This window comes from Nycticebus coucang, chromosome 19, assembly GCF_027406575.1.
Source record: "Nycticebus coucang isolate mNycCou1 chromosome 19, mNycCou1.pri, whole genome shotgun sequence".
Lineage (NCBI taxonomy): Eukaryota > Metazoa > Chordata > Mammalia > Primates > Lorisidae > Nycticebus > Nycticebus coucang.
The window spans coordinates 234,336-256,052 of NC_069798.1; positions in this window are offsets into that span (position 1 = coordinate 234,336).

The following is a 21,717-nucleotide window of genomic DNA, read 5'->3' on the forward strand; positions in this document are numbered from 1 at the left end:
TGATGTGATTAAAGTTAAGGACCTTGAGATGGAGAGAGTATCCTGGATTATCTCAGGGATCCCAGTCTAGGCACCTGGGTCCTTACAAGTTAAGAGTCCAGCCATATCAGAGTCAGAAAGAGATGTAACAATGGAGGGAAGGTCAGAAAGATACAACTGATGAGGGCTCAGCGTGTTGCTGACTTTGAAGATGCAGGGAGGGGCCACTAGCCAAGGAATGAGGCAGGTGACCTCTCAAAACTGGAAAAGGCAAGGAAATGAATTCCTTTTTTTGTTGTTGTTGTTTTTGTTGCAGTTTTTGGCCAGGGCTGGGCCTGAACCTGCCACCTCAGGCATATGGGGCCGGAGCCCTACCCCTTTGAGCCACAGGCACCCAGGAAAGGAGTTCTTTTTTTTTTTTTTTTTTTTGCAGTTTTTGGCCAGGGCCTGGGTTTGAACCCACCACCTCTGCATATGGGGCCGGCGCCCTACTCCTTGAGCCACAGGTGCCGTCCCAGGAAATGAATTCTTGTGTAGAGCCTCTAGATGCCCTTCCAACACCTTAATTTTAGCCCAGTGAGACTCAGGTCAGACTCAAATAAATTTGTGTTGTTTTAAGTTGCTAAATTGGTGATTTGTTACAGCAGCAGTAGAAACTAACATAAGCATTCATTGTATTTCTCTCTACTTTTGTGTATGGTTTAAAATGTTTTGTATTGGCTCAGTGCCTGTAGCTCAGTGGTTAGAGAGCCAGCCACATACATCAGGGCTGGTGGGTTTGAACCTGGCCTGGGCCTGCCAAACAACAATGACAACTACAATAAAAAAATACCTGGGCGTTGTGGTGAGTGCCTGTGGTCCCAGCTACTTGGGAGGCTAAGGCAAGAAAATCACTTAAGCCCAAAAGTTTGAGGTTACTGTGAGCTGTAATGACATGGCACTCTACCAAGGGTAACATAGTAGACTTTGTCTCAAAAATAATATTAATACTAATAATAGAAAATAAAATGCTTTGTATTAAATATTTTTAAGTCCATAAAACATATACCTAATTAATACCAAAAAAAGTCTCAAAAAAAAAAGAACTCTGAAAGTATGAAAAATCAGAGACAAAGGTCATCCCCAAAGGAGCGCACCAGCTCTCTAGCAATGATCCAAACCAAAATAAAAATGTAGAAATAACTGATAAAGAATTCCAAATATAGACAGTAAGAAAGTTCAATGAAATCCAAGAGAAAATGGAAAACAAATTCCAAGAAACCAGAAAAACAATTCAGGAAATAAGTAAAAAGTTTACTATGTCTATCACTAAAGAAATAGACATATTAAAAACAAACAAGTGGGGCGGTGCCTGTGGCTCAGTCAGTAAGGCACCGGCCCCATATACCGAGGGTGTCGGGTTCAAACCTGGCCCCAGCTGAACTGCAAACCAAAAAATAGCTGGGCGTTGTGGGGCACCTGTAGTCCCAGCTACTCAGGAGGCTGAGGCAAGAGAATCGCTTAAGCCCAGGAGTTGGAGGTTGCTGTGAGCTGTGTGATGCCATGGCACTCTACCGAGGGCGATAAAGTGAGACTCTGTCTCTACAAAAAAAAAAAAAAAAAGTGGAAATTTTAGAAATGAAAATGATTTAGAGAAATGCAAAACACAGTCGGAAGTTTAAGAATAGACTAGGCCAAGCAGAAGAAAGAATTTCAGAGCTTGAAGACAACTCTTTTGAATTAATTCACTCATTCAAAAATACAGCATGGAAAACCAAAAAGAATAAACAAAGTCTGCCAAGAAATATGGAGTTATGTAAAACATTCAAATATAAGAATCCAGGCATCCCTGAGGATTAAGAAGAAAAAGAACAAGGCCTGGAAAACCTATTGGAGGGAATAATTGAGAAAATCTTTTTTGGTCTTGCTAGAGATTTAGACATCCACATCGAAGAAGCAGAACAAATACCCAGGAGATTTGTCACAAAGAGGCAATTGCCAAGTCATCACATTAGCCAGAAGGAGGGACTCCTGTGAGCATTGAGGCAAAAACTTGAGGCAATGGCTGGTGTCTCAAAGGAGTAGGGTACCAGCCCCATATGCCAGAGGTGGCAGGTTCAAACCCAGCCCCAACCAAAAACTGAAAAAAAAAAAAAAGTAACAGCAGACTTCTCAAGAGAAACTTTATACCTTAGAAAGGAAAAGGGTACTATCTTTAGTCTCCTTAAACAGAATAACTGCCATTCAAGAATTTTTTGTCTTGCTAAACTAAGTTTCATGAAAGAAGGAGAAATAAAGTCCTTCCCAGATAAGCAAACACTAAGGGAATTTGTCACTACTAGACCCACTCTACAGGAAATACTCACATAACAGCAGAATAGACACCAACCATTGCAAATGCCCAAAATTTATAGCTCACAGCTCTTATAAAACAATAGCACAAGAAGGGAAACAAAACAATAATGTACCATCTAAAACTATGAACAGATAGTCGGGCATTGTGACAGGAGCCCATAGTCCCAGCTACTTGGGAGGCTGAGGCAAGAGAATCACCTAAGCCCAAGAGCTGGAGGCCATGGCACTCTACCGAGAGCAACAAAGTGAGACTCTGTCTCTAAAAAAATAAAATAAAGTAAAATACAGAATAGCATCACACATTATCAATACTAACACTCAATATGGACAGTCTGAATGCCTCTGTTAAAAGACATAGGCTGGCTGAATCAATTTAAACACACTATCCAACTATATGTTGTCTCCAGGAAACACATCTAATCCATAAGGACTCACATGGACTCGATGTGAAGAAATAGAAAAAAATATTCCCACAAAAATGGAAAACAAAAGTGAGGAGGTATAGCCATTCTCATATCAGATAAAATAGACTTTAAATTAACAATGATTAAAAAGATAGGTCATTATTGGCTGGGTGCCCATAGCTCAAGTGGCTAAGGCGCCAGCCACATATACCAGAGCTGGCAGGTTTGAATCCAGTGACAACTACAACCAAAAAATAGCCAGGAGTTGTGGCGGGCGCCTGTACTCCCAGCTACTTGGGAGGCTGAGGCAAGAGAATTGTTTAAGCCCAGGAGTTGGAGGTTGTTGTGAGCTGTGATACCATACATAGCAACTCTACCCAGGGCGACAGCTTGAGGCTCTGTGGGGGGCGGGGGGTGGGGGACAGGGAAGGGCGGCGCCTGTGGCTCAGTGAGTAGGGCACCCGCCCTGTATACAGAGGGTGGTGGGTTCGAACCTGGCACTGGCCAAGCTGCAACAAAAAATAGCCGGGTGTTGTGGCAGGCGCCTGTAGTCCCAGCTACTCGGGAGGCTGAAGCAAGAGAATCAGTCGCCTAAGCCCAGGAGTTGGAGGTTGCTGTGAGCTGTAATGCCACCACACTCTACTGAAGGCGATAAAGTAAGACTCTGTCTCTAAATATCTATATATGTATATGTCATTATATAATGGTAATGGGAGCAATTCAAGAAGAGGAGATAACAATTCTAAATATACCTGCACCTAACACAGGAGCTCCCAGTTTCATAAAGGAAATTCTTCTAGGTCTAAGCAAAGAAATGAACAGTAGCATCTTTTTTTTTTTTTTTTTTTTTTTTTGTAGAGACAGAGTCTCACTTTACTGCCCTCGGTAGAGTGCCGTGGCGTCACACAGCTCACAGCAACCTCCAGCTCTTGGGCTTATGTGATTCTCTTGCCTCAGCCTCCCGAGCAGCTGGGACTACAGGCGCCCGCCACAACGCCTGGCTATTTTTTTTTGTTGTTGTTGTTGTTGCAGTTTGGCCAGGGCTGGGTTTGAACCCACCACCCTCAGCATATGGGGCCGGCGCCCTACTCACTGAGCCACAGGCGCCGCCCCGAACAGTAGCATCTTAATAGCCAGGGACCTCATCACCCCAATGATGGCACTGGACAAAACACTGAAGCAGAAAATGAATAAATGCTGGACTTAACATAAGGCTAGAACAAATGGATCCAACAGATATTTTACCCCATAACTACTGAATATACATTTTTGTCATTGCACAGGGAACATTTTCTAATATTTATCCACATCTCAGCCCACAAAATTAGTCTCAGAAAATTCAAAAAAATTGGTAGGGCGCAATGGCTCATGCCTGTAATCCAAGCACTATGGGAGGGCGAAGTGGGTGGATTGTTTAAGCCCATGAGTTCAAGACCAGCCTGAGCAAAAGCAAAACCCCTGTCTCTACTAAAAATAGAAACACTGAGGCAAGAGGAATGCTTGAGCCCAAGAGTTTGAGGTTACTCTGAGCTATGATGCCATGGCACTTTACCCAGAGCGACAGCTTGAGACTCTGTCTCCAAAAAATAAAGAGAGAGAGAGAAAAGAAAAAAAAGAAAATTCAAGAAATCAAAATCATACCGTATATCTTCTCAGACCACAGTGGAATACAACTAAAAATCAATTCCAAGAGAAACACTCAAATCTACACAGTCATGAAAAATAAACAACCTGCTGCTGAATGAACCTTAGATCAATGATAAAATTAAGACGGAAATCAAAAGATTCCTCAAAGTGTGCTTGGTGCCTGTAGTTCAGTGGTTAGAGTGCCAGCCACATGCACTGGGGCTGGTGAGTTCAAACCTGGCCCTGGCCTGCTAAACAACAATGACAACCTGGGGCAACAGAGTAAGAGTCCCACTCAGAAACAAACAACAAAAAAACAAAATGGACTAAATACTTAAATGTTGGCCAGGTGCAAAGGCTTATGCCCGTATTCCTAGCACTCAGGGAGCCCAAGGAGGGGGAATCCCTTGAGTTCAAGACCAGCCTGAGAAAGAGTGAGACCCAGTCTGTACTAAAAATAGAAAAATTATCCAGGTATTATGGTGGGCACCTATAGTCCTAGCTAATTGGGAGGATCACTTGAGCCCTGGAGTTTGAGTTTGAGGTTGAGGTTGCTGTGAACTAAGCTGATGCCATGGCACTCTAGCCTGGGCAACAAAGCGAGACTCTCTCTGAATAAATAAATACATAAATAAAAACTTACATGTAACATATGAAACCATAAAAATTCCAGAAGAAAATGTAGGTAAAACTTTTAGACATTAGCCTAGGCAAAGAATTTATGACTAAGACCCCCAAGGCACATATAGAAACAACAAAAATAAAGAAATTGAACTTGGGCGGCGCCTGTGGCTCAAGGAGTAGGGCACCGGTCCCATATGCGGTAGGGACCCAGCCCCTGCCAAAAACCACAAAAAAAAAAAAAAGAAATTGAACTTAATTAACTTAAAACAAAGGAAATAATCAGTGGAGTGAATAAACAACCCACAGAATGGAAGAAAATATTCCCAAACTATGCATCTGAAAAGAATTGATATCCAGATTCTACAAAGAACTCAACTCATCAAGAAAAAACAACCCCGGCTTGGCGCCTGTAGGTCAAGCGGCTAAGGTGCCAGTCACATACACTAGAGCTGGTGGGTTCGAATCCAGCCCGGGCCTGCCAAACAACAATGACAACTACAACCAAAAAATAGCTGGGCATTGCGTCAGGCACCTGTGGTCCCAGCTACTTGGGAGGCTGAGGGAAGAGAATTGCTTAAGCCCAGGAGTTGGAGATTGCTGTGAGCTGTGATGCTATAGCACTCTACCTAAGGGTGACAGCTTGATGCTCTGTCTCAAAAAAAAAAAAGAAAAAACAACCCCATCAAAACGTGAGCAAATGACATGAAGGGAAGTTTTTTGAAAGACAAAAATAGCAAACAAATATATGAAAAAATGCTCAACATCCCTAATCACTCAAATTAAAACTTTAATGACATATCACTTTACTCCTATCAGAGTAGCCTTTTTTTTTTTTTGACAGAGTCTCACTTTGTTGCCTTTGGTAGAGTGCCGTAGTGTCATAGCTCACAGTAACCTCAAACTCTTGGACTCAAGCAATTCTTTTACTTCAACCTCCAGAGTGTAGCTGGGACTACAGGTGCCCTCCACAATGCCCATCTAGTTTTAGAGACAGGGTCTCACCATTGCTCAGGCTGGTCTCGAACCTGTGAGCTCAGGCAATCCACCCACCGCAGCCTCTCAGAGTGCTAGGATTACAGGTGTGAGCACCATGTCTGGTCAGAGTAGCCATTATTAAAAAGTGAAATAAATACATAAATAAATAGATAGATACTGGTGTGGGTGCAGAGAGAAACGAATGCTTATACACTTCTGGTATGTAGAACAACATGGTGAAAAACAGCATGGATTTTCCTCAAAGAAATAAATATAGACTGATCATTTGATCCACTCCTGGCTATCTACCCAAAGGAAATGAAGTTGTGTTATCAAAAAGACACCTGCACTGGAATGTTCACAGCAGCACAATCCACAATTGCAAAGATGTGGAATCAGGCTGGGCGAGATGGTTTACCCCTGTAATCAGCACTCTGAGAGGCCAAGGCAGGTGAATTGCCTGAGCTCATGAGTTTGAGACTAGCCTGAACAAAAACAAGACCCTGTCTCTACTAAAAACAGAAAAACTGAGGCAAGAGGATTGCTTGAGCCCAAGAGCTGGAAGTTGCTGTGAACTATGACACAACGGTACTCTACCCAGGGTGACAGCTTGAGACTCTGTCTCAAAAAAAAAAAAAGGAAAAGAAAGATGTGGAATCAATCTAAGTTCCTTCAATTCATGAGGGGATGAAGCAAATGTGGTAGAAATATACCATGAAGCACTACTCATCCATCAAAAAGAATGAAACAATGTCATTTACATCAATGTGGAGGGAACTGGAGACCATTATCCTAAGCCAAGTATGTCAGGAGTGAAAAACCAAACACCATGTGCTGTCAGTAATGAGTGGGCCCGGATAAACGAGCACACACAGGCACCAGGGACAGAGGGACTGAGGAAGGAGGTGGGGGAGGGGAGCGTGGGGTAAAAATTTATCTGTTGGGTACAATCAGAACTATTCCAAAGTCAATAGCAGTGGTAGGTTCACACAGCAAATTAAGAAAGTACTTCTGTCCCCTGCCCAACCCCACAAAGGGCATCACATCTTTTTCAAGGTGTTTTATGGTCTTTGTCAGCAACTGGGCAATCTTTGTTCTGAATTCTTCCTGTGATGGACCATCAAACTCCCTGACTTATTTTGATAATCGCCAGATTTCCATTTTAGCTCTCCTCTTTTTTTTTTTTTTTTTTTGAGACAGAGTCTCACTGTGTCACCCTGGGAAGAGTGCAGTGGTGTCACAGCTCACAGGAACCTCAAACTCCTGGCCTTAAGTGATTATCTTGCCTCAGTCTCCCAAATAGCTGGGACTACAGGCGCCTGCCACAACGCCCGGATATCTTTGTGTGTGTGTGTGTTGGGGGGCGGGGAGAGGGGGGGCTTAGTTGTTTAGGTCCGGTCTGGATTCGAACCTGCCAGCTCCGGTGTATGTGGCTGGCACCCTCGCCGCTGAGCTATGCGCCAAGTCATTTTAGTCCTCCTTGAAAATGTCTCATGTACTAGTGCTGTTGCCGTTGGTGTCTTTAAGCACTGGAGCTGGATGAAGACTGTGGCAGAAAAGGGAGATTGAAAAATGGAGGCCTGGTGAAGACAGCCCAGGGGACCAGCACATCCGTGAGTCGCCCCTTTTGTGCACCCACCAACACCACCTGGAGGACAGAGTGGCTTCGGGATCCGAACGCGCGTCCAAGCGACCAAGGTCCCGGTTTAGGACAGATCTTATCTCAGGGTTGACGGTGGTTCTGCCGCTGCAAAACGTCAAGTGTTTCCATCATTGAATCAAATACAGCACAATCTCCCAGTGTCTTCCTCTCCAATTTTATCTAATAACTTTGTAGCATTTTTTGTATGCACCATAAAACACCTATGATGTTTTCCAAGGGTAATAAAAACTGTTTTCTCCTCTTTTTTATCTGAAGGAAAATTCACAAAACTAAATGAAATAATGAAACAATACCTTCTTCGGTTTTTTTGGGGGGGGGCAAAAAAATGCAAATGCAACATTAGCTTTTGATTATTCTCTTTTTTAGAGAAACATTTGCCTGAAAACAATCCAGTTTTACAGCGCAGGTGGGCAGGAGACTTCGCAGAGCGCAGACAGCTGCGGGCAGTGAGATAGGGCTTGGAGTCCATCACGGGAAGAACTCAGAACAAAGCGTTGCCCGTTAAGTTCCTGCTGACAAAGACCATAAAACAACTTGAAAAAGATGTGATGCCCTGCGTGGGGGTCGGGCAGGGGACAGAAGTACCTTCTTAATTTTGCTGAGAATCTATAACTGCTCTTAAAAAGAAAAAAGAAGGGCGGTGCCTGTGGCTCAAGGAGTAGGGCGCCGGTCCCATATGCCAGAGGTGGGGGGTTCAAACCTAGCCCCGGCCAAAAAACCACAAAAAAAAAAAAAGAAAGAAAGGTGGGGCTCAGCGCCCGTCGCACAGTGGTTAGGGCGCTGGCCACATACACCGAGGCTGCCCGGTTCAAACCCGGCCCAGGACAGCTAAACAGCAATGATGACAACCTTAACAAAAAATACCGGGCGTTGTGGCGGGCACCTGTAGTCCCAGCTATTTGGGAGGCAGAGACAAGAGAATCATTTAAGCCCAAGAGTTTGAGGTTGCTGTGAGCTGTGACGGTACAGCACTCTACATAGGGCGACACAGTGACACTCTGTCTCAAAAAAAAAAAAAAGTGGAGGGGTAAAAAGATCTGCTGATGTAAAGTCTGCCGGGGGACCTGGAGTGTGGAGGGGGCAGAGAGGGCGAGACCCGAACCCTGCGAAGCAAGAGGGAGAATTAGGAACCCGAGTACCACGCCGAATGGGGGGCCCGATCCAAGCGCCCTGCTCCTCTTGCAGAGGCGGCGGCAGGGTCACGCCAGAAGATGACTTTCCCAGAAACCCGCAGGCCCAGGTCGCTTCCCGTTGGGACCCAAGAGGCAGTCAAGGGCCTAGACGCCGTCATGGAGGAGGGGCGAGGCAGCAAAGCACAGAACGTGGGGACCCAGGGGTGGGGGTCCCCCCAGCTGCAGCACCTTCTGAATGTCGTTCTGAACCTCAAACTGCTGGGCCGGAATAGAGCTTGTGCTCCAGCCAGATACTGTAGGTCCCATCTCAGCATCTGCCAGGAGGATGGAGCCAGACCCAGGGTCCTCTCTTGAGCCCCGGTCCCCTTTCCACCTAGGGAAAAGGGGCAGTTCGAAGTCGAGTTGATAAAGTTTATATCTAGAACGTCTGAGAAATCACAACCGTGTCGGAGCTGCCTGGCAGGGGGCTCTCGGGTTTCTGCGGTTAGGCAGGAGGGCGGGGTGGAGGTGGGTGAGTCAGTTACTGCGAAGCCGAGAGAGCTGCACCGTGCAGACAGGGGGCTGCAAAATCGTCCCCGGCTGGCGGGGTCACAGTCAAGTCCTCGTTAGAAAAAGAGAAGTCCGGGCGGCGCCTGTGGCTCAGTCGATAGGGCGCTGGCCCCATATACCGAGGGTGGCGGGTTCAAACACAGCCCCGGCCAAACTGCAACCAAAAAATAGCCGGGCGTTGTGGCAGGCGCCTGTAGTTCCAGCTACTCGGGAGGCTGAGGCAAGAGAATTGCTTAAGCCCAGGAGTTGGAGGTTGCTGTGAGCTGTGTGAGGCCACGGCACTCTACCCAGGGCTGTAAAGTGAGACTCTGTCTCTACAAAAAAAAAAAAAAGGGAAGTCCGCAGGAAAAAAAAAAAACATTTTAAGGAACTGCAGCTTGGACGTATGGGTAGAGCAACTTGGCCTAGACGTATGGGTTGAGCCACTCGCTGAGGGCCAAGGTGGGCCGGGGCGCCCCTGCTGCGCGGAGAGAGGGCTTGCCTGCGGGGCAGTAACCTCACCGCCTCTGCCGACCGGTGCGGGCTCGCTGCCGGCTCACCCTACGTCTGTTAACGACGTCTTCGTCGCTTTTTCTCCTGTACAAAGTCGCTGAGCACCAGTCGGGACCGCAGGAACCAACTTTGCTTCCTGCCCACTGCTCTCATTTCTACGGAGCTGACAGAGATAAACACCCCGTTTGTCGTAACCTGCCCAGGATGCGTCCTCAGCTGACACTGAGTCAGCCCGTATTCCAGTCTGCAAGCTCGGCTGAGAATAAAATTCCCTTTAAATGTCTTTGAGTTCCAGCGTCTGTTATTTCACCTTTCGGTTGACAGGTGGCTGGTTGAGTTGGCAGGAGTCAGAGACACCCAGGAACTCGTCGGAGACATGCCACTTGGTACCCCACGAACCCACTTTTGACTCTGGGGCAGCCAGTGGGGGTAGGTCCGCGAGTGCCTGCAAAAGACCTCCCCCCATTTTTGGTAAAAGTCTGGATTTACTTTATTCTGAACTGTTTTAGGGCCACTGGAAGGAGCAGTAAATCCTATATTTGCTAAATTCCTCCTGGGATTGCTATTGCTTTGTTCTAAATTGATTTTAAAAAAAGGAAAAGGAAGGGAAACCAAGCCTTGCCTCAGATCACACACAATTTGATCAGCTTAATCAGCTCATTGTTTTCTCTATTTAAACCTTTTTTCCCCTGCACCAACCTTTCGCATTATATATAAGAGAACAGGTAAAACTGCTCCAAAGACAACACTGCTCTCTTAGGTCCAAATCGTGCGTATCCTTTTTTTTTTTTTTTTTTTTGAGACAGTCTCAAGCTGTCACCCTGGGTAGAGTGCTGTAGCATCATAGCTCACAGCAACCTCCACCTCTTGGGCTCAAGCAATCAGCTTGCCTCGGTTCTTCTATTTTAGTAGAGATGGGGGTCTCCCTTTTGCTCAAGCTGGTCTCCAACTCATGAGCTCAAGCAATCCACCTGTCTCTGCCTTCCAGAGTTTTGGGATTACAGGCGTGAGCCACCTTGCCCAGACTCTGATGGGCCATATTAAATAGTAAGTTTTGGGATCCAATTTCAGTTCTAGATTGTAAACCTAATTCAGGAAGAATGGTACTGTCTCCAAAGCATTTGGAATCTTGAAATCACAGAAACATGGCTCCTAAGTTCTACGCCTGTTCAAAATAATACATGGTATATGAGAAAAGGACATTTTTTGTTTGAAAGGAAAAAAATGTAAGTAACTGTTTTATACCTTGCTTACAACCAGACAATATTTGATTTAAATTATACTGCTATTTGGCATAATACTGGTGATAGAATCAAACCTCACCCAAATAGGATGGACCCCCCTAAAAGAATCAACCCCCTACTGTACCCCACCAGATGTCCCACCTGGGAAAGGTAAATGGGCCAACCCCTACCCTTACAACAGCTGTCCAACTCAGAGATGGGAATATCCCCACCCCCACCTTCCTGAACTTTAAACACCCACCTCCCCCGCCTTTGCCATTACCCACATGTGTATTTCTTCCCCGTTGGAAATCTTACCCCACCTGCACACAGGTGGAATAAAGCCATTTTATTTATTTATTTTTATTTTTTTTTTCAGACAGAGTCTCACTATGTCACCCTTGATATTGTGCTGTGGCGTCACAGCTCACGGCAACCTCAAACTCTTGGGCTTAACCGATTCTCTTGCCTCAGCCTCCCAATAGCTGGGATAACAGGCGCCCGCCACAACGTCCAGCTATTTTTGTTGTTGTTGCAGTTGTCATTATTGTTTAGCAGATGTAGGAGCTAAGGAAATTTCACCCCAAAACATGATTCCTTGTTCTAAAGAACATTTTCAGTGAAAAGGCCATTTTTGATTAGAAAGCACCAGCCTCTCCTCTATAAAACATAAGTAACCTGATTTAGAATCAGAAAAGGGACTTCTGGACTCCTTATCACATGCTAATATACCTGGTCCCAAGGTCGTTTAAAGCACAATACCTGTCTCTCGGGTTAATTTACTAATGAATCTGTTTCCCTCCATCTACCCACACCCCCTCCTTAGCAACTGCCTCCTGCACAAATACTTTCCAGTTTCTCTCCCCCCTCCCTTTTTTGTGTGTGTGTGGTTTTTGGCCAGGGCTGGGTTTGAACCCGCCACCTCCGGCATATGGGACCGGCGCCCTACTCCTTGAGCCACAGACGCCACTTAGAAGGCATCTTTAAACACTATCATTGAAACTGGGAAATCATTCTTGTGGTCCTCCTGCTATAACTGTTGAGTTGATCTTTTTAGCGAACCAACCTAGGGGAAAAAGAGCAAGTTTCCCTGGGAAAGTGCTCCCCTTCAGTTCGGCACTATGAGCAGGATCCCCCAAACCAGTCTGCTGTCCTGAAAGCTGCAGCAGGAGGATTGGAACCCCGACACCAGCCGGCATGGGGTGAGATATTTTACTTACCAGTTGGGGTCCCAGCCTTCCTCTCTGTGAGCTCTGGTTGGGCAGACATTAAAAAAGATCTTTGTTCTTTCCATATTTAAGATTTTTTTTTTTTTTTTGTAGAGACAGGGTCTCACTTTATGGGCCCTCGGTAGAGTGCCGTGGTCTCACACAGCTCACAGCAACCTCCAACTCCTGGGCTTAAGCGATTCTCTTGCCTCAGCCTCCCAAGTAGCTGGGACTACAGGCGCCCGCCACAGCCCCCGGCTATTTTTTTTTTTTTTTTGGTTGCAGTTTGGCCGGGGCCGGGTTTGAACCCGCCACCCTCGGTATATGGGGCCAGCGCCTTACCGACTGAGCCACAGGCCCTGCCCCATATTTAAGATTAATAAGAGAAATGTTTTTGTTGGTGACTAGTCTTGTAAGTGACTTAGTATTGGTATATTTTTAGGTACTTTGTGGTGTATGAATATTCATATTGTTTGATTCCATCTCCTCTCAGAAATAACTTTTATTGTTATTGTTGTCATTGTTTGCCCTAATTATCAGTTTGGCCGAGTGAATGGGTGACTTCATAATAAACTGGGATCCTGTTCTGTGGGAAGTAAATTTTTGAGAATAAGAGAAATTAGACAGAAAGGAAATGGCATTGTGTAAGTAAAGAATCTTGTTTTCCTAATTCTATATGAAATCAGCACATTGTATCCCATAAATGCATTAATGTATACATGATCTATGTGTTTATGATTTAATTTAAAAAAAAAAAACAGGCTCAGCACCTGCAGCTCAAGCCAGCCATATACACCTGAGCTGGCCGGTTTGAATCCAACCCAGGCCTGCCAAACAACAATGACGGCTGCAACCAAAAAATAGCCGGGTGTTGTGGTAGGCAACTGTAGTCCCAGCTACTTGGGAGGAAGAGGCAGGACAATCGCTTGAGCAAGAGTTGGAGGTTGCTGTGAGCTGTGATGCCACGGCAATCTACCCCGGGTGACAGTTTGAGGCTCTGTCTCAAAACAAAACAAGACCGGCATCTCCAATAAAAAGAAATAATTTTTAAAAATCTTGTGTGATTTGTCCTAAACAGAATGGTTGTTTAAGAAAATAAAAGACAGGGCAAAAGTTAAAGAAAGTTTGGAATGTTTATAGATTATCTGTGCAGGTTAAATTAAACTCATAAAAAGAAATTTACATATAATCTAGTTGACTATTTCCTTTAAAATCTTTAGACTTGTAATTTTGTTTAAACAAATGTTTTAAGCCTTTAATATTTAACAAAACTTCCAAAATCAAAACTCTAAATTTGGGGCTTAGCACCTGTAGCACAGTGGTTCCAGCATCAGCCACATACACAGAGACTGGTGGGTTTGAACTCAGCCTGAGCCAACTAAACAACAAAAAACAACTCTAAATTTGAACTTTTTAAAATATTAAACCACTGAAAGTCTAAAAAGAAAACAAATTAGACTTACTTAATTTATTAAAAATATATAGGAAACATTACCAAATATAAAATAATAATTTTATATAAATTATAATTATATATGTTCCAATATTATAAAACATTAGTCTATCCTAATGTATAAAATGTTAGTCTATCTTAATGTATATTGTCAACGATAAATTTTTTTATAAATTCTTTTTATTTTATTTTGAAACAGAGCCTCAAGCTGTCGCCCTGGGTAGAGTGCTGTGGCATCACAGCTCACAGTGATCTCTAACTCCTGGGCTCTAGCGATTCTCTTGTCTTCACCTCCCAGATAGCTGGGACTATAGGTGCTCACCACAACACCTGGCTATTTTTGGGTTGCAGCCCTGTTTTTGTTGTTTGGCAGGCCTGGGCTGGATTCTAACACACCATCTCAGGAGTATGTAGCTGGCGCCTTAGCCACTTGAGCCACAGGCACCAAGCCGTCAACAATAATTTTAACTAATCTAAAAAAAAAAAGTGTTTTTTATAACTGAGTCCAAACTTTATCCAAAAAAAAAAAAAAAAAAAATTAAGAGAGTCTGATGAATTCTCTAGAATTCAAATTCCTGATGTCTTTGGAAATTGAGTACCTTTGGATTAAAAGCAGACTTTTAGAACTTTTATTGGAAAGGTAATATGTGCATGAGATTGCTAACCTAACTTTAAACAGAAAATAAATCGGTTACGTGGAACTGGGCTAGTTTGTTATGGCTTTTAGTTTGAAATATTGATTCTTTCTATGTTCTGTTTTCCAGAAGTCAAGAAAGCTATTTTTTGTGTTTTGAGATATTTGTAGCTTTTCAAGCAATGGAGGTACTTATGAACGAAAATTGAAAGCAATTTGTAAGTATTCTTATTTTCTGACAATACAGTTATTTGCATAAGTTCAATAAGAATCTGTTTTATTCTATAGGACATTATGAAGGCACTGGTTATTTTACCAAGGCTTTGGTTGGACTAGCATTTCCAGAGGTGTCCAGACTGTTAAGGAATTCAGGTTGACTTTATAAGGCCAATAAAAAAAAAAAAAAAAAAAGCCCTTTCTAGCCAGGTGTTGTGGCGGGCGCCTGTAGTCCCAGCTGCTCGGGAGGCTGAGGCAGGAGAATCGCCTAAGCCCAGGAGTTGGAGGTTGCTATGAGCTGTGTGACGCCATGGCACTCTACTGAGGGCAATAAAGTGAAACTCTGTCTCTACAAAAAAAAAAAAAAAAAAGCCCTTTCGAAAACTGGCCAGATACCCATCAGTAACATTTCCTGATCTGTGGTAATAAAGGTCACTTGCTGACGGGTCCGGGAATTGAAATGTGCTTGGGGACCTCAAGAGAAGAGGAATTTACCCAATGCATACAGGTATCTAATGGCACAGATGAAACCTGGGCTTGAGAAAGGCTTTCAAGAAAGTCCAGCCTGAGATTCCTTGTAAAAGAGTCCAGCAAAGCCAATTTTAAAGGAAAGAAGAGCCTTGATGGCTAATAATTAATTATTCTTACTGCACTTTATGCAAATAATCAGACCCAGTATACTTAAGGTACAGTCTATTTTGGCAACTAAGTTAGTTCTGCTATAATTTGTCTTTAGTAAAGAGAGAAATTGGAGAGAGAGAAATGATTCAAAGAGAAAAGAGGCTGTGGCCCACCTGTATAAGATCCCAGCCTTGTCTGTACTGTCAACTCATAAAATGAGACATAACTGTTTTACTAAACTGATCTGTTTAATGGGACTAAGAGACTGGCCAAAGAGTATAGAATTATGTACAGTAGTTATATTTACTCTGAAGCCTTAAGACTCAACAAAGGTCACCTGTTGGCTACACTGGAATAATCTGTGCAGTATTAAATGTCATCTACTGGGTCTATATAGATATTTCAGGAAAAATTAAAACCTAAAATGGGAATTTCCCAGTAAATGGTGTAACTGTAACACTGCATACTACTGTGCCTAATTCGTATACTCTGCTGAGTCTGCTGCCAACTGAAGCCAAGTGGCTCACTTGCCTGGACCTAAAAGATGCCTTTTTCAGTATAAGGCTGGCTCTGGGAAGCCAGAGGCTGTTTCCTTTCCAGTGGAAGAGACCAAACACAGAAACTGCTATCCAGTACACATGAACCAGGTTGCCACAGGGGTTCAAAACACCCACGATTTTTAGAGAAGCACTGTCTTGTGACCTCCAGAAATTTCCAGCTGAGGAATTAGGGTGTGTGCTGCTTCAATATGTTGATGACCTCCTCTTATGGCACCCTACCCCAGAGGGCTGCAACAAAGGCATGGACTGTCTTTTATGACATCTAGAGGTATGTGGCTATAAAGTGTCCAAATGAAAGGCCCAGATTTGCCAGCAGATATACTATCCAGCAGGGGGAGAAGAATCTAGGCATGAAATGGAGGCGGATCATTAATCGCCTTCCCACCCCCACAAGCCGAAAGCAAGTTCGGGAATTCTTAGGCGCAGTTGGCTTTTGTCGTCTTTGGACCCAACTTTGCTGTCTTGGCTAAGCCCTTGTATGAGGCAACTAAAGGAGAGAAAGGAGAGCCCTTAGAATGAGGAGGAGAACAGGAACATGCCTTCTCCCCAGCTAAAGATGAGGCTGATAAATGCACCTACATTGGGGCTACCAGACTTGGCCAAGCCCTTCACTCTATATATCTCAGAGAGAGAAAAGATGTCTGTAGGTGTGTTAACCCAGCTGGTTGGGTCCTGACCAAGGCCTACTGCTTACCTCTCAAAACAGTAGGATGGAGTGGCAAAAGGATGGCCACCCTGCTTAGGAGCTCTAGCCGCTACTGCTCTCCTTGTGCAAGAAGCTGATAAGCTGATTCTAGGGCAGGATCTCAGAGTGAAAGTACCCCACTCTGTGGTCACTTTAATGGACACTAAGGGATATTTTTGGCTCTCTAATGTAAGAACACCCCGAACCCAGCCATGCTTCTTCCAGTCAGTGGAAGAAAGACTGAGCATGACTGTATGGAAGTTATGGATAATGTGTATTCTAGCAGACCTGACTTGTGTGACCAGCCTTGGACAAATGCAGACTGGGACTTCTATGTAGACTGAAATAGTTACATGATGGCATGAGGTGAGCAACGAGCTGGGTATGCAGTGGTCACCTTAACAGAGACTGTAGAGGCTAAGCCCCTACCCCAAGGAACATTGGCTCAGAAGGCTGAGTTAATTGCCTTGACTTGAACCTTAGAACTATGTCGAGGGGAAAGTGTGACTATCTACACAGGCTCCGAGTATGCTTTTCTGACTCTCCAAGTACACAGGGCATTGTACAAAGAAAAGGGACTATAAAATTCTGGGGGGAAAGGCATTAAGTATCAGCAGGAGATACTTCAGAGGCAGAGTACTTGCTAGAGGCAGTATGGAAACCCCGGAAGGTGGCAGTGATGCACTGTCGTGGACATCAAGGAGATGCTTCTACATCACTAAAGAGAACACTAGGGTCAGTACTGAGGCAAAAAGGGCTGCATTCAAATGGTACCAGATGTCTCGAGTGGCTCCCCTCATCTGTGGATCCCGAAGCTCTCACCTCTCTACTCCCAGGAACAGAAGGAATGACTGGCAGCAGAGGGGAATCAGAAAATAGAGGGAGGATGGATAAAGATACCAGATGAACAAGTAGCAGTCCCCTAGCTTCTAGGACCCACTGTAGTGACAGGGGTCTTTGGTGAAGTTGCTGGGCCGGTACCTCTACATCTCCCACCTGGCAGGCCTAGCCAAAACTGTCAGTCAACAGTGTGTCACCTGCAACCAGTTCAACATATGCCAAGGACCAACGGTACCCCCAGGAATCCAGTTGTATGGAGCAATGCCCTTCGAGGACTTCCAGGTAGACTTTACTGAAATGCCCAGGTTTACAGGGAACAAGTACTCGCTATTGATGGTCTGCACATGCTTGGTGTAGGTAAAAGCCTTCCCCACCAGAATAAAAAGGACTCCTGAAGTAGTAAAAGTGTTGCCCAGAGAAACTGTCCCACGGTTTAGGTTGCCACTCTGGTTTAAATTTAACAATGGGCTAGCCTTCATAACAGAAATAGTGCAAATAATAAGCTAAAGCTTTGAATATCACCTGAAAATTATATGTAACTTATAGGCCTCAAAGCTTAGACAGGATAAAGTGCATAAACAGAATCATAAAAACAGGAATTGGTAAACTCTGCCAGGAAGCAAAGCTTAATTGGATACAAGCCTTGCCACTGGTGTTGTTCAAAGAGGCTTCCATCAATCCTCTGCAATTTAGCAGGGACTCCTAAAAGAACTGGGAAACACTGAACTAAACAGACAAAAACCCTAGAAAAAGTAGCAAGGAAAATCTCCACTGGGGTAATTAACCGTGTTCTGTTTAGTCTTTTGTGTCTACACATCCTTTCTCTCTGGAGGATCAAGGGGACCAAGTCTAGGTCCAGAATCAGAACCTGGTCCCCCTGAAACCAAGGTAGAAAGGACTTTACACCATCATCCTGACCACATGCACGGCAGTGAAAGTGGAACGAATCCTCACCTGGAGTCATCACAGCTGGCTGAATAGGGCTTCGCTGCTCCTTGGGAAGTAAAGGTAACTTTTAGGATGGTCAACATGCCCTGCTCCAGCCACATACTGGGAGCTGGCTGGTCAACGCATGGCTACCTGAGGAAACTCCTCAAAGGACTTGTCTTAATCTGACTCTGGACTTTAGAAAAAGGGGGGAAAGAATGTCATACAGGGAAAAGTAAAAACTCGTATGTATATTAGCCCACCACCATGGTACTATTAAGGCCTGAGTAGAGAACCCAAGAAGAGTCACAGTCCCTAAAATCTCAGTGATGAAAAGTAATTAATATCGGCACCTGCAGAAGCAAGCTGATATTGAGACCCCAAATTAAAATATATTGGAGTTTCAAAAGGGGGAAATGAGAGAGGATACCTGAGAAGGGTGAGGTCTAGGAGAACAGGTCTTCTCAAGGAGACCACAAGGATACACCTGCAGGGTCCTCTCCATGGTGACTCAGCTCTTGGGAATTTGTAAACTTAACTTCATGTGCACAGAGGGAGGGTCACTGAGGACACGACAAGCCTGGGAGAGGCCTCAGAAGAAACTGTGAGGGAGAAATCCTCAGCACCCTGGCGAGAGCACAGCCATCCTGGAGGCAGGCAGTGACAGAAAGCCAGGAACCAAATCGCTAGACCACAGCAGCCCTGCCCTGGGATCCAAGGCTAGGTTTGAACCCACCAGCACATGGGGCTGGCGCCCTACTCCATTGAGCCACAGGCGCTGCCCCCAGCTATTTTTTTTTTTTTGGTTGTTTTTACTGTTGTTTGGCTGGCCTGGGCTGGATTCGAACCTGCCAGCTCTGGTGTATGTGGCTGGTTCCCTAGTTCCTGAGCTACAGGCGTCCAGCCCAGAGTTTGGATTTTTTTCCTGTGAACATTTGCACTATCCATTATTTAAAACAGATTTGGGGGGATTCTGGGAAGATGGCCAACTAGAAGCAACATTCGGCAGGGTCTCCTGACCAGAGGGAGAAAAACTGGATGGAATTGGACACTAGGAAGCCAAAGGTAGGGAGCTGAGCCAAGAAAGAAGTTCAGCAAGCTGTAACTCCAAGGAAGAGCATTCAAGAAAACAAATTACAGGTACAAAGCCTATCGACTAGAGAACGGGAGACCCATCCCCCAAGCAGAAAGCCCTCTGCAGGCTATCTGTGAGCACGCAGGGAACAAAGGACCTCTCATTTTACTTTGATGGACAGAGCCACTAAATACCAGGTCTCTTTCTCCAGGGAGGTCCCACTTATGAACCTAGACACCACCATGCCAGGTATAAAATTGAACAGATATTTTCCCCCACAAGTCCAAACTTTCCCCCCTCACATGGTGGTCTGAAGTTCTGCCCCAAGCAGAGTGCAGAGTGTTTGGTCTTTTCCTGAGAGATTTGGGCATAGTGTGGACAGTCAACCATCAAGACAGAAATGTGACTAGGGAAGAAAGATAGTGCGGGAAGAAAGGGACACTTGGCAGGAGGAGGAGCAGTCCCCTGGTTACAACTATCCCTGGCCAGTGGTGATGTTGACCTTGGTTGACCCCAGCTCTCACAGCACTCACAACGGGAGAGTGGTTGCCCCGTGTGGACTGAGTTCAGCAGGCGGGGCTGGTCCCTATCCCCTGTTGGGCCTGCGAGCAGAGGCTTGCCAGGCATGGGCTGAGACCTGAGGGCAAGAGTGTGTTACCCTGACTCCAACAGAAACATCGACCAGAGGCTTGCAGGGTGTGAACCAAGACCTGAGGGCAAGGGTGTGGTCCCTGTCTCCAGTGGACAGGTAAGCCTCTTACCAGTGAGGACTGAAACCTGTAGGAGAGGTGTAGTGCCCTGACTCCAACAGAGGCTGCAAACAGAGGCTTGCCAGGCAGTGGACTGAAACTGGCAGGTGAGGGCATGGTCCCCTGACTCCAACTGCTCTGGCAAGCAGAGGCTTGCGGGGTGTGGACTGAGACCTGTGGGCAAGGTGTACCCCTGGCTCCAACTGGGCCTGTGAGCAGAGAAGTGGACAACTGTGTGGACTGAGTCTGGTGGGTGGGAGTGAGGATCCCTGGCTCCAATTGTGCTGTTGGAGACTCTTGAACCCCTCTCTGTTGAGCAGGGTTTGCGCTGCTTGAGACAATTTAATTGGAACTCGCGTCTAGGGCTGTCCACTTGGGGACATTCTGAGGTTGACCTTTGAAGTTCTATAGCAGAAAAGAACTGAAGGGGGGAAGCTGGGCGCCACAGCTGTTTGTATCTTTTCACAGGCAAGATTTAAACCTAATACCATGGCTTCTTAGGATAGGGTAGAGGTCTGATATCAAAACAGAGCCAGCTTCTGCTATTTCACCAAGTAGGTCCTCAGAGTCTCCAGCCAAAACCTTGAAAGGAACCTTTGTAAGGTTGTAGGAGATAAGCCACAATTACAAAGCTGAGTGCTTTGGTAAGGGGTTATCTCTACTACCTGGGAACCCCAATTCAATCTCACCCTACCAGTTCCAATAACCAAACAGTGGAAAATAAACATGATGTGGACCTAACAGAACTCCAGCAACATGAAGAACCAGAGTAGATCACACCCTCTCCCCCAAGAAATGACAGAGGAGACACAACTGAAGATGCCAGGCACAGACACATGTCAGAAACTGAATTCAGAATATGGACGGCAAATAAGATGAATAGAATGGAAGAAAAGATAGAAATTGAATTCCAAAGATTGTCTCAAGAAATTAATGAATTCAAAGACAAAGTCACCAAAGATATGGACATAATGAGAAAAGAGATAGCAGAGCTCAAGGAAACAAAAAAGGTAGCTGAGGAGCTCCAAAACACAGTAGAATCCCTCAGTAATAGAGTTGACCAGGCAGAAAAAAGGATCTCTGAAACTGAAGGTAAAGCTTTTGAACATTCCCAAACACTCAAAGACACAAACAAATGGAGAGCAAAAACTGATCATTCCCTGAGAGAGTTGTGGGATCACTTCAAAAGATCAAATATTTGTCTTATAGGAATTCCTGAAGGAGAAGAGGATGGTAAAGGTACAGATGCTCTAATCCAAGAGATTTTGGAGGCGAATTTCCCAAGCTTTGCAAGAAATACAGAACTTCAGATAGTAGACAGTTTCAGAACCCCAGGAAGACTCAATCCAAATAAAGCAACTCCTAGACACATTGTGATTAATTTTGCCAAAGTTAAGAGGAAGGAAAAAAATCCTACAAGCAGCCAAACATATGAAAAGCATCATCTACAAAGGGAGAAATATCAGAATGACTGCAAATCTCTCAACTGAAATGTTTCAAGCCAGAGGAGGATGGTCATCAACGTTCAACCTCCTAAAACAAATCAACCTCCAGCCCAGGATCCCATATCCAGCTAAACTGAGTTTCATTTGTGATGGAGAAATCAAATACTTTAATGACATACAAATGTTGAAGAAATATGCCATAACTAAACCAGCTCTCCAGGATATTCTCAGACCCATCCTCCACAATGACCAGTGCAATGCTCTACCTCCAAAGTAAACTCACAGAAATTTTTGAACAAAAC